The following is a 12,735-nucleotide window of genomic DNA, read 5'->3' as shown; positions in this document are numbered from 1 at the left end:
AGTATATTGTCATAGTGTTAAAGGATGCAACAATTAATAACAAACACATTTTCCTTTATCCTTTACAGATAGTAGTATAGTGTTATAGTGTTAAAGGATGCCACAATTAATAACAAGCACATGTTTCAAATTCATGATATTTATTAGAGAATTGGTTTGGTAGTAAATTTTTATCGCAGTGATCAACAAACACATTTACCTTATTATTTATATTCATTATTCTAATACTTTAATGATAAAGTGTATCGCATTTATTAACAAACACATTTACCTTTATCCTTGACAGTTATTAGTAGAATGGTATAGTGGTACAGGATATCTCAGTATATAGCAAGCACATTTGGATTTATCCTTTATTGCTATTAGTGTAATAGTTTATTTGTAACCATTATTGTTCATTCTGTAAATGAATATTATTAAGGCATAACTACAAGTTCATGATATTATATTTTCAATCACATAATTAGTGCAATGTTATATTATGTTGTTATTGTAGGTCTCAGCAGATTGTTGTATTATATAATATTAACCTAATATATTTTGGCAAAATGCATTTAGTTAAAACTTCTTCAAATGTTTTTGAACACAAGAGTTAACTTTTTTGTTGCTGTTATTTTTTCCCCATTAGTAAAGCAAGCGGAAGTGATTCAGAAAGCGTTAGCTAGTTGTGTGTTGTCGTATAGAATTGTTTATTTGTTTGTAGTTAAGCACAAAGCTACACAATGGGCTATCTGTGATCTGCCAACCACAGGTATCGAAACCCTGTTTCTAACTTCTAACATTGTAAGTCTGCAGACATCCCGCTGTGCCAGAGGGGGGGGGGGCTGTCATATAGGAAGTCGATGGGAAACCCACCGGAAATTAAACTTGTTTGTTTTCCTTTAATTTTTATTAAACAATAATCAGTAGCACGAGGATAAGGTTAAAAATTCGAGGCACTTGAGTAAGAATTAATTGAAATACTCAAACATTCGACGCTTTTAAGTACACAGCTTAAACGTTTATCGTTGGAGTAGTTGAATCACCATAAAAATAATCATATCTAAAAATCAAATGGTACTTCCTATAAGAAATTCAGGATTGATAAAAAATAGTATTAGTTGAGAAGAACTGATATAGTTAACACGTGATTATAAAAAGTATACAGCATCATAGGACTAATAAAGTCACAACATGATTGTAATGAATATACAGCAATTGTAATTGTGAAGAATATATAGGATGACAGGATTAGTAGAGTCACGACGTGATTGCGAAGATTATATAGCATTAGAGTATCAGTAAAGTCACGATGTATTTCTGAAGAATATAAAGAAGTAAAATGATGTTACCTGAAGAAAGTAAACACAATTCATAGTTTAAGGTAGCTAAAAACTTAAATATAACTTACAGTGGTTTTCAATCGAGTAAACACAGTTTACTATTTATGTTTGTGTTAACATTCTAAATATATCTCCCAGGGAAGTAACCTGACGAAGATAAACTCAATGCAAAATTTAATGTCGTTATAAATCGTAACACAATTGCATTGAAGTTACCTTAAAAAGCAAACGCAATTCACTATTTATGTTCGTTACCATGACGTAACATTAAAAGGCAATTAAGCTGTCTTATCTACTAAACTTAACTAAACACTAAACATTCAGCTCTTATCATTCAAACACATATCAAGTTTTCTCTTAAACTTCCTTAAATTAACTGCATTTGTCATATCTGAACGCAATCAGTTCCCAAGACCAAACAGTCTCTTAGAAAATATGCTGTCTTAGCTGAAGATAACTCCTATCCTGCCAAAATTTATATCTGTTTTCCCGAGTCTTGCCACTTGCACAACTAAATACGAAAAAATATTATGCCTCCATACTATACATTCTCTTAACAAATTTAAACACTATAATCAGATCCCCTATAATTCTTTTTTTTTTCAAGAGAAAACAAGCTTAGATATCTTGACATATTTTCATTTGACATCCCAGGTATCATTTAAGTAGCCCTCTTCTGAATCCTCTCCAACAATCGAATTTCCTTTCTAAGGCAAGGAGACCAAGAATGAAAACAGCACTCCAATTACATATATATTTGCATTATAACCTCTTTAGACTTGTATTTAACATTTCTGTATATACAACCTAAAATCCTATTTGCCCTGTCTCTAGAAACAGCATATTGCTTGATGGCTTAAGGGACTGATGAACCAGAACACCAAGATCTTTTTCTTATATATCACTATTAAGGTTATTCCCATAAAAGTTATACTCATAACTCAAATGTGATATTCCTTTCATTTGTTATAATTAAAAGTCATTTGGCATTTATTCGCCCAACTCACCAAATAATTGAAATCTATTTGTAAATTAGTAGCATCTTCCGTTACAGCCAGTAACACCCAAAACTTTAATATCATCAGCAAATTTAAATAATGTATTAACCATTTTTTCATTTCTGTGAGTGATGTAAATTAAAACAAGAGGGAATCCTCGATAGCCGTGGTAATTGAAATTCTTTTAGGCAGGATTATAATAAATTAACGTTTGAGACCATATTTTCCTTTTTATTAGCTATATTTTTGTGCGCTAGCAATACCAAGCGTAGGGCGCGCGTATACCCGATTGAATATTTTTTCTCATCAGGAGCTCAATTAGCCTACTCTCAAATTGAAACTCTTTTAGGTAGGATTAGAGTAAATTAATCTATGAGACCTTGTGTGTGGTCAAATATGTCAATCGAAAGAGTTTGAGCTCCTGAGTCTAAAACTGTAATTAGATCTCAAACTGGTCAAGAGATGACGGAGCTATTAGTTAAAAACTTGTACTTGAAAATAAAAATAAAAACATAAAAACTATGAGCCGCTATGCCGCGGCTAAATAGCAAAGGTCCTAATACCAGGCCGTGAGGTATCCCATATGTGATATTAATTCAATTTCACTAAACCCCTTTTATAACAATCCTCTGCTTCCTTCCATTCAGTCAGTTTTCAATCCAATGAGCCAACTCACTCCCTACAACCACAGAAATATTTTCTTAAGAAGCCTTTTATGTGAAATGTTTTCTAGAAATCCAAATACGCCAAATTCACACATGTACCCTTATATATGTATCTAAGCAGTAACCTCTTCAAAGAATGCCAAATGATTAGTAAGGCAAGACTTTCCTTTAGTGAAGTCAAGTTGACTATCCAACAAAATTTTAAACTTTGATAAATGACTTTGGAAAGCACTTTTTATCAGACTCTCACAAACATTTCTCAATAATGTTCTACGACTAATAAGCCTGTAATTATTGAGACATTTTTTTATCACCTTCATTGAAAAGAGGGGTAACATTAGCCAACTTTTAATCTTCTAACACCTTATCGTTACTCAAGGATTTAGAAAAAAATAGTAGCAGATGGCTGACATATCCAATCCTTAACTTCTTTCAAAACGTTTGGGTAAATTTTATATGGCCCAAAAGCTTTATCATTCTTTAAACTTCCCAGTGTTTTCTGAATAGGTTTAGAATTAACATGATCATCTTGTTTTTATGTAGCTACTATTTAGTGTATGGAATATTGCTTAAATCTCCTTTAGTAGAAACTGAAAAAAGTAGAATTTAATAAACCAACCATCCCACCATTTTGGCCAAGACTGTATATCACTTGTTGATCGGATATATTCTCCACCATTGTCCCTGGATAGCATAATCGAATTCTTTTCTCCCTAATTTTCCCCATAAGGCTGTATTAAATAATCTCTTATAACGATATCCTCCATATATTTTTCATTCCTATCTCTATCTGTCCCTGCACAAGGCTGAAATCTGCTATTTAATAGAACCTGCTCATTATAATTACAACTACTAATAATAATCTACTACTACTATTAGTCCTATTAGTACTGTTTTTTAACTACCTGACAGTCTTTGTTAGCCACTGTATACTTCGAATACACATCTTAATTTCCTCTTTCAATCCTGGTGCCATTTCCCAGAACCTAAACACAGTGAAGTTACATAAAACATTAAACACAATTCACTTTCAACGTTCGTTAAAAACATAAATTCAACTTAAGTTGAAGTTACCTGAAGAAAATATACTCAATTCGCTGTTTAAAGACGTCATACAAACACACCCGGGATTTTTGTTGTCGTAGTGTCATTAGTTTGCGGAAATTTTCTCGATAATATTCAGTGAATAAAAAGTATGATATTCTGTATGTAAAATACACGAAGATAACTTCCCTCTTTTTCTAACAGATAAAGTGATGAAACAATGGGATGAGATAACTATATGAAACAATAAGTTGTCTAGCGTTCTGTTAGAACATTGTTGTAATAGGGCAGAAAGAAAATAAAGTAATCAGAATATTCATGCGAGTAACATTACGGACGTGTCATTAAACAAATCACAACTTTATTTTCGGAAGATGGTCAAAGATTTAGTTGTGACATCAAACAATACAGCTCTTCCTTCTATCAGCTCAAAATTATTTTCAAATCGCAAAACGTCCAACAGTTTGAGTTGGAATTACTAGGGGATAATGTATCATCATAACTGGCTTATCATAAATCAGGCCGTGAAACGTCAGACATCCCCTTTTCATAGCCGTAAAGCGTGTTGTCAGTCATTCTTTTTAGAAGTTTTAATGTTTTACTCCAATTTATTATGAAGTATGCTGAACTGCGTGGAAACATTTTGCTTTGATCGACAAATTTTGTTGAAAATATTGGACACATTGTTTTAAAAAAGCTGGAAACACCTTTTTTAAAATATTGAAAAACTTAGTTGAAAATGTTGGAAAAGCTGTCTTCAAAATACTGGAAACATTTGAAATATTTTAAAAACTTTGTTCAAAATATTAAAAGTTTATTTTGTTGAAAATAATAGAAACTCATTTTCCTTAGATATATTGGAAATATTATATTGAAAAATATTCTAGTTGACTTCAATGTAATCTACGCAATATAACGGAAAACATATCACCCAACGGTATGTTAAAAACAAAACCAGTGGTGTTGTAAACAATGCAGACCCCGTCAATAATATCCGTTGAATCAAACAATCAACATGATCCAGTTTTGTATAACAAAGAGGGAACTGATTCATATCCGATAAGTAGGTAGACGCATGCCTTACATTTACACAGGAACTGATCGGAGAATACAGCGTCGGTTAGATTGGAAGTTATACACTAGAGTACGTATTTGTATGTACACGTCGTACGAGATAGTAGGGAGAGAGCACATTGTTCTCCTTCTGTGCAAGCTACATCTTTACTGTATACGTACTGTAAGTCCACGTGTTGAACTACAAATTAATTAGTCAGGAGAAGACAGAATGTTACCTTCTCAGCTCTATAGCACATACAACTATAGAAGTAGGTATGTATCCATTTCAATCAACCACATAGTAAAACTAGGATAAAACCATGGGATAATATGTTCTGTATAATAATAACATAGTTTATGAAAGACAGTTGGATCGCTATGCTGGCAATTGAATACATGGAATATAGAATTGTTACAGTGAAAACATGGAAGTTCAATATATATATATACCAATCTATTCACTTAACGCATGTTCGATTATCTAAAATATATATACAATGCTTATATTTGGGGAAAATCAAAGGTAATAGGATATCGTATAGAACAAATATATTTCCTGATAGAAATATCTACACACATAACACATTGTAATTTGTAACGCGAAAGTAAATGTGAACAGAATCGGTTAATTGGAAGGTATTTGTTATCTCTTGGGAAGTACTACTAAAACCATTTCTATGCTGGTTAAAATAAACTGTTCACATCCATAAAAGTCCTGCACATGTTGAGCGCCTTACCCTGTAAATTATATCCACCCTGGATAGAAATATCAACTAGCTCATTGTAAATTTGTTTCTTAAAGCTGGTTCCAATGGCTACATTTTTGATTGTATGTATCTTCATCACACGAACCCAGCTTTCATAACTAGCCTTGTTCATTGTATGTTCTCTAAAACTTAGTTTTCATTTTCTTAACCAAACCTGTTCATTGCTTCTTTGTCACTTGAAACTAGTTCCCATAACTAGATTGTTTATTTTATCTTCATCACACGAACGCAGTTTCCACGACTAGATTTTTCATTGTATCTTCATAAAATGAACCATGTTTCATTACTAGATTTGTTCGTTGTATCTTCCGTATAAGTGTTTAGACTTTGTTATTGCTTCCTTATGACTTAAAACTAATTCCAATGGTTAATTTTTTCATTGTGTCTTCATAGCTTAAACCCAGATCCCACGATTAAATTTGTTCATTATATTTTATATAAAAGTTAGTTTTCATTACTATATATTTTCGTCGTATCCTAATCTTTTAAAGGTAGTTCTTGCACATTGTATCGTCATCATATGAATCTATTCCCCATTAATGGACATGTCCATTGATATTTTCTCTAAAAGTTAGTTTCGTGATTTGACTTATTCATTCTATTTTTGTCGCACTGACCCAGCTCCCATAACTTGATTACTTATTTATTTCCTTCAATTGAACCAATTTTCATAACTAGATTTATTTATTGAACCTTCATCATATGGACCCAGTTTCTACGAATAGATTAGTTCGTTGTATTTTCATAACATGAGCTCTCTTCTCATGCCTAGATTTGTTCACTGTATCTTTGTCTGTTAAAGTCGGTTACAATGGCGATATTTGTCTGTTGTATCTTCATTGCCTGAACATAATTTCCATGAATATATTTGTCATTGTATCTTCATCATATAAACCCAACTCCCATAACTAGATTTGGTCATTGCATGTACTCTAAAGTTAGTTTTTGAGTAAGAGTTGTTCATTATATCTTCTCTAAGAGTGTGTTTTTGAATCAGACTTTTTCATTGTTTTTTTGTCACTTAAAACTAGTTACCATGATGAATTACTTCATTATATCTTATATAAAGACAAGTCTATGGCTAGATATTTTCATTATATTTTTACCTTTTGAAAATGGTTCTTGCTCATTGTATCGTCATCATAAGAACCTGGTTCCCATTGATAATTCATAGTTATTTTATCTAAAAGGTATCCCCCCCCATACCAAACAAGTAAACCAACTAACTGAAAGGTATTTTTCATAACTAGACTTGTTTATTATATCTTCGTCGCATGACCCCAAGTTCCAATGAATAGATTTGTTCAGTATATCTTCCTCATGTGAACCTAGTTCCCATTACTTATGTTGTTCATTGAATCTTCATCACATGAGCCCAATTCACATTGATTAGATTTCTTCATTGTATCTTCATCACATGAGCCCAATTCACATTGATTAGATTTCTTCATTGTATCTTCATCAAATGAACCTATTTATCATGACTAGATTGTACATTATATCTTCACGACAAAAAAGAAGTTCGTATGACTTGACTTATTCACTTTATCTTTGCCTCTAAAAGCTAGTTTCAGTAACAAGTACTGTTTATTTTATCTTTTTCTCTTTAAGTTGGTTCGAATATATTTTATTATGTTTTATCTAAAATTATTTTTTTGTGACTATAAATTGTCATTGAAACGTAATATTTTAAATATTGTTACTATTCATTGTATCGTAATCAAGTGAACGTAGTTCCTATGACTTAAACTTGTAAATTGTATCTTCTTATATAAACCTAGTTCCTATGACTAGACTTGTACATTGCATCTTCATTATAAGAACTCGCAATCTGAGGGTCGCGGGTTAGAATCCCCGTCCCATCAAACATGCTCGCCATTTCAGCTGTGGGGTCGTTATAATGTGCGGGCAATCTCACTACTCGTTGGTAAAATAGTGGCGGTGGGTGGTGATGACTAGCTGCCCTCCCTCTAGTATTACAATGCTAAATTAGGGACGGCAAGCGCAGATAGCCTTCGTGTAGCTTTGCGTGAAATTCAAAACAAATAAACAAACATTCTATGACTAGACTTGTTCATTGTATCTTCATTACATGAACCCATTTCCCACGACCAAACTTGTACATTGTATCTTTATTATATGAACGCATTTCCCACGACCAAACTTGTACATTGTATTTTCATTATATGAACTCATTTCCCACGACCAAGCTTGTACCTTGTATCTTTATTATATGGACCCAGTTCTCATGTCGGGATTTGTTCATTATATTTCAATTATAAGACTCTAATTCCCATTATTAAACTTCTACGTTGTTTATATTATCTAGAAGTTAATTGTCATGACTAGACTTGTTCACTGTACCTTTTAAGGATATATGTTGCTCATTGTACCTTCATCACCTAAGCCTATTTTTTTTTATGGCAGGATGTGTTTATTACCTTCTTTAAAAGTTAGCTCTCAGATCTCATGACTAGATCTGTTCATTGTAAATTTGACTAAAAGTTAATTTCTATGTTTTCATCACCTTTTCACTGAAAGTTTACATTAATAACTAGATAAGTTTATTATATTTTCTATTATTGGATTCTTTGCATATGATTTTTAACTAGTTTCAATGACCAGATGTGTTGATTCTACATCAATTTAAAACTAGTTCTTATGACTTGATATGCTCTTTGCGTCTTTACTAAATATTAGTTTTATGACTATTTATGTTCGCTTAAAAGTTGATCCCATGAATTGAAATGAGTTGATAAACTTGTACATTTAATCATCTGACAAACCTAGTTCCTACGATTTGAATTGTTCATTATGTCTGAAAAGTGACTAACTATTGTTTTAGTGACCATCTCTTTCTTGTATTTAAGCTAAAATTTGTTTGTTCGTTTTTCTGGCCAAAACTCGTTGACAGGTCAATTAAAACAGCTAAATCATTTGGTAAGTAGTAATGGACCAATTAAATTCTAGTCGTCTTTCCCGATATTCCGAACGTCTTTCTTATATTTTTTCTATCGCAATGCAACAGATCAGTTTATTAAATTAGTTAGTTTTAACTTCTATTAGCAGTTTTTAATTGTAAAAGTAACTGCGCTTTTTATTTTCAAAAGTCAACGACTGATACTATTAGTAGTTGTACTGGTTTTCGGCTGGATTCTTTGAAATTAACGGACAATAAATAAATAAATAGATAATTTACTGAATTAAGCAAACTGCCAAGATATATGTAGTCGGCTTTAGTAAATTTTAAAACATATTTTGCTCTACTGGGAATTAAAACAAGTTATAGATCTCAATATAACCACTGCTATAACGATACTGCTACTTACTCAGCTACTTACTTTTTACACAACAGCAAATGATATCCTAAACTTTTATGTCTAGATTGAGCTCAAAACTGAACAGTTTTTAAGGCTAAAACAAAAGCCTTTATCGCTACGTTTTAAACAGATCTGTAAAGCAAGAAAAGTAAAAATTAATTATGAACAAAAAACTTGTTCAAATATCCCTCTTATATAGTTTATATTTTCTCTAAACGTTGTAGCGATCTAGCTATATATATATTTACATTTCATTCAGATCCCAGTTTAGAAAAACCCTGTATTGGTCAATCAAACTCTTCAACAATGCTGCTTATAAACACATAATTGGAAATAGAAATCAACACATATTTATATTAGAATTTAAAAAATAAAATATGAAACAACAATGCATAATAATAATTTACATAACTGAGGATAACTTAACGGTGATCATATTCTTTGTTGACCAAAGTCTGTTTGTTTCATAACAATAGGGAGAGACAGCCACGTCTAAGTACACGCTTAAAACTTTCAATTGTTGAAAGGAAAGAAGAAGCTAACACGTGACTTCTAGTCTTGCAACCAAAGATGAGGGTTAATGTTAGAAAACTTAACTGGATTAAGATATATCATACTGGCAGACTGAAGTTTCTATGTTCACTTTATTTTCAGACATTTTAAAAGTTAGTTAGAATTAAGTTATTGAAAACAAGACAGAAGGAAAAGTATAACAATTTTTTTATTCCTTAGTAATGAGTAGTAGTGAGTAATGATTTTCCTCAGAATATCTGACCTGTTAGAGAAACAGAAAGAGTCAATATTTTCTTGTCTTTCTCTAGTAACAGCATTTTTTTTTTGCCACAAGATCATAGTATCGTAGTTATCATATTTATTTGTTTCAGATTATCTGTACAAAGTTCCATTCACCTTCATCTTTTGAACTACTCTTGTCTACCAAATAGTGGGATTTGAGAGTCATTCTTATAGTGCACCCATAGAAGAAAAGTATAAAACACGTTTTTAATGTAATGGGCCTCGAATCACGGATTCTTGGACCCAGCAGTCTCAGCACTCTAGCGCTAGGCTACGCCTAGTGATTTATTAATTATTTTTCTTGGTCTATTTTTTACTGGTTTAGTAAAGCTTATTCACCCTCCACATCACAATAATTCATTGTATTGGTTATTAGTTTATATGACCATCTAAATATAATTATTAACTAATTAGTGATGTGTTATTACTTGATACCAATTATTAATTATTTAATAGTGTAAGTTTCGGTGCTAATCTGCTGCCGACTTCAGGAAGGACCCGAGAAGGATGGAAGTGTCGGTAGGATCCGAGAATCAGTTCCGGGTTTTTGTTTGAAAGGGACGTGTGCTATCAACTCTGAATAGTTTCAGAAGAGGCACCCTTGTGTTTTGCTATCTTCTGTGCTAGTTTCTGTGGCTTTATTTTTCTCGTGTACGTGGTTCATGTCCCATTATTTTCGTATTATTAGGTTATATCGTAATACCTTCTTCTCTGACATGATAGGTTTCTAAAGGTTGTGTAATATCTGTGATCGTATTGTGTTCTGGCTTATAAATATTGCTTCGACTTTGTTTGTGTTCAGAGAGTAATTTGACATAGGGAAATAAAACTTTGTGTTTATAACTTTCCGTCTGCTTATTTCTGGTGTTAATCTCTTTTACTTATTTTTCCTATATCAAGTATTCAGGGTATCATTCAGGGCTTACTTATGGACTCGCCCCCATCTCCTATATTCAGTAACATCTATATGAAATAGTTTGAAGACACCAACATCGAAACATTCACTCCAAGATCCAGAATATGGTTGACGATATATTCGTAATATGGCAAAAAGAAGAAAACAAGTTCTCATTCTCAGATTGGATGGTCATCAAAACACACAACACGAAGATCAATGAATTTACAGGAAACTCCCAAATGTCCTTAAATACAATCCTAACATAGTAAGGACGGGCGTCATAAACTGTATAGTCTTCAAACTAAAGAAGAGTTGAAGTACGGAAATTGTTAATGAGATGAAAGAAAACACATCACAACAAGTCTTTTTGATAACGGATAACTTGGAACGTAAATATGAGATTCCACGCATGTATTGCAATGAAACAGATGCATTTTACTCAAGGTTTTAATTAATTAAATGTTACATTCAGTTATTTTGTATTTTATTTGATTCCATTCCAGTTTGATTTGATATTGTTTTCTGATCTTGTGGTTATTTTATTTGGTTTCACTGTACATAATTTCATTTTGTCTTCCTTGCGCTATGTTCAGTCTTCTATATTTTGTGATTCTGTTTAAACTTTTCATTGAGATTTTGTGACGTTACAGGAAAAGTCAATGCATTTTTTTCATTTTCAATCCATTCACTTAATTTCCGTTTCTTTTGTTTTATATCGAAAGCCTGCCTATGCTATGAGTTTTATTTGAGGGTTTGGAACAGCCCTCATAGCTCAACATCATCAGCTTCAACATTCCTCAAAGCTCAACACTATCAGCTCCAACAATTCACATAGCTCAACACCATCAGCTCCAACAGTCTCAAAATCTCCACACCATTATTAATTATTATTATTAATTAATTAATTATTAATTAATTTTTTTGTGAGTGAATATTCTATTATTCTTTATTTTTGTTATAATAAGAGTAAAAAACACACGATTGTAGGAAGTTGTGTTTATAAGTCATTGAGGTTGAGACTATCGAATGTCGCGTACAATTCATTGACGTCGAGAATATAGAGATTTTTAGAAGAGGCAGACAATTAAGTGATAAACATATAGATAGTGTGAGACGAGCGGAAACAGCAGACAATAGCTGAAGAGAGGGCAAGGAAAAGTTCCGCGTGAAGTTAACTACCGTAGAAGTGATAGGCCTAATGATTCACATAGGTCTAACGTTTAGAGTATTGTTACGTCTCCGTTTGTTAATTGATTTTTCCGTAACTTCGTTCCAACAAAACTTTAACGACACAAGTCTTTACTTAATAAAACTGGTTTATTCTTTCCGAATATAACTCTGCGATACACTTAATCTCAATACTCGCGCTAAAACAACACTGTAACGAACGAACGTTAACTTCAACAATACCGTGTGACTGCAGTTCAATTACTCACTGTCTACACACACATTACCTTTCCGCGTCACGTTTTCCCCTCTTATATATACCAGCATACCCTATTTCTAGTAAGAACTTGAACATTCGCCAAAGTACATGATAGTTCTAGAAACGTTGCGTCACGGTGGTCATGTGACTCGCTGACGCAACAATATGTAAAAAAAAAATTCTTTACACTATAGGATATCACAGTTCTATCTAAAACTCTAAATAATTCTCTTTTCCTGTCAAAAGTCCACTTAGGCCTATTCAACTACTTTGTAATTAAATTGACAAGCCGAACTAGCTTCTCTATTACTATCGCACCAGTATTCTGTGTGTTATTCACTTACACTTGTGGCGCTAGTTACCATGATCGTTTGGTCTTATTTCTTCGAAATATCCTCTGTTTCTTTTGTCAAGTGCACTCAGGTGGATTCAATTACTTTAGAA

General features: G+C 32.4%; 1 pseudogene; it reads left to right on the top strand.

The window, feature by feature from the left end:
- Positions 1-5,154: 5,154 nt before the first annotated feature.
- Positions 5,155-12,735, top strand: part of LOC106461697 — a 93,975-nt pseudogene continuing 86,394 nt past the window's right edge.

This window comes from Limulus polyphemus, unplaced genomic scaffold, assembly GCF_000517525.1.
Source record: "Limulus polyphemus unplaced genomic scaffold, Limulus_polyphemus-2.1.2 Scaffold40, whole genome shotgun sequence".
Taxonomy (NCBI): Eukaryota; Metazoa; Arthropoda; class Merostomata; order Xiphosura; family Limulidae; genus Limulus; species Limulus polyphemus.
Note: the sequence above shows the minus strand (reverse complement) of the source record. Positions and strands in the feature narration are given on the sequence as shown.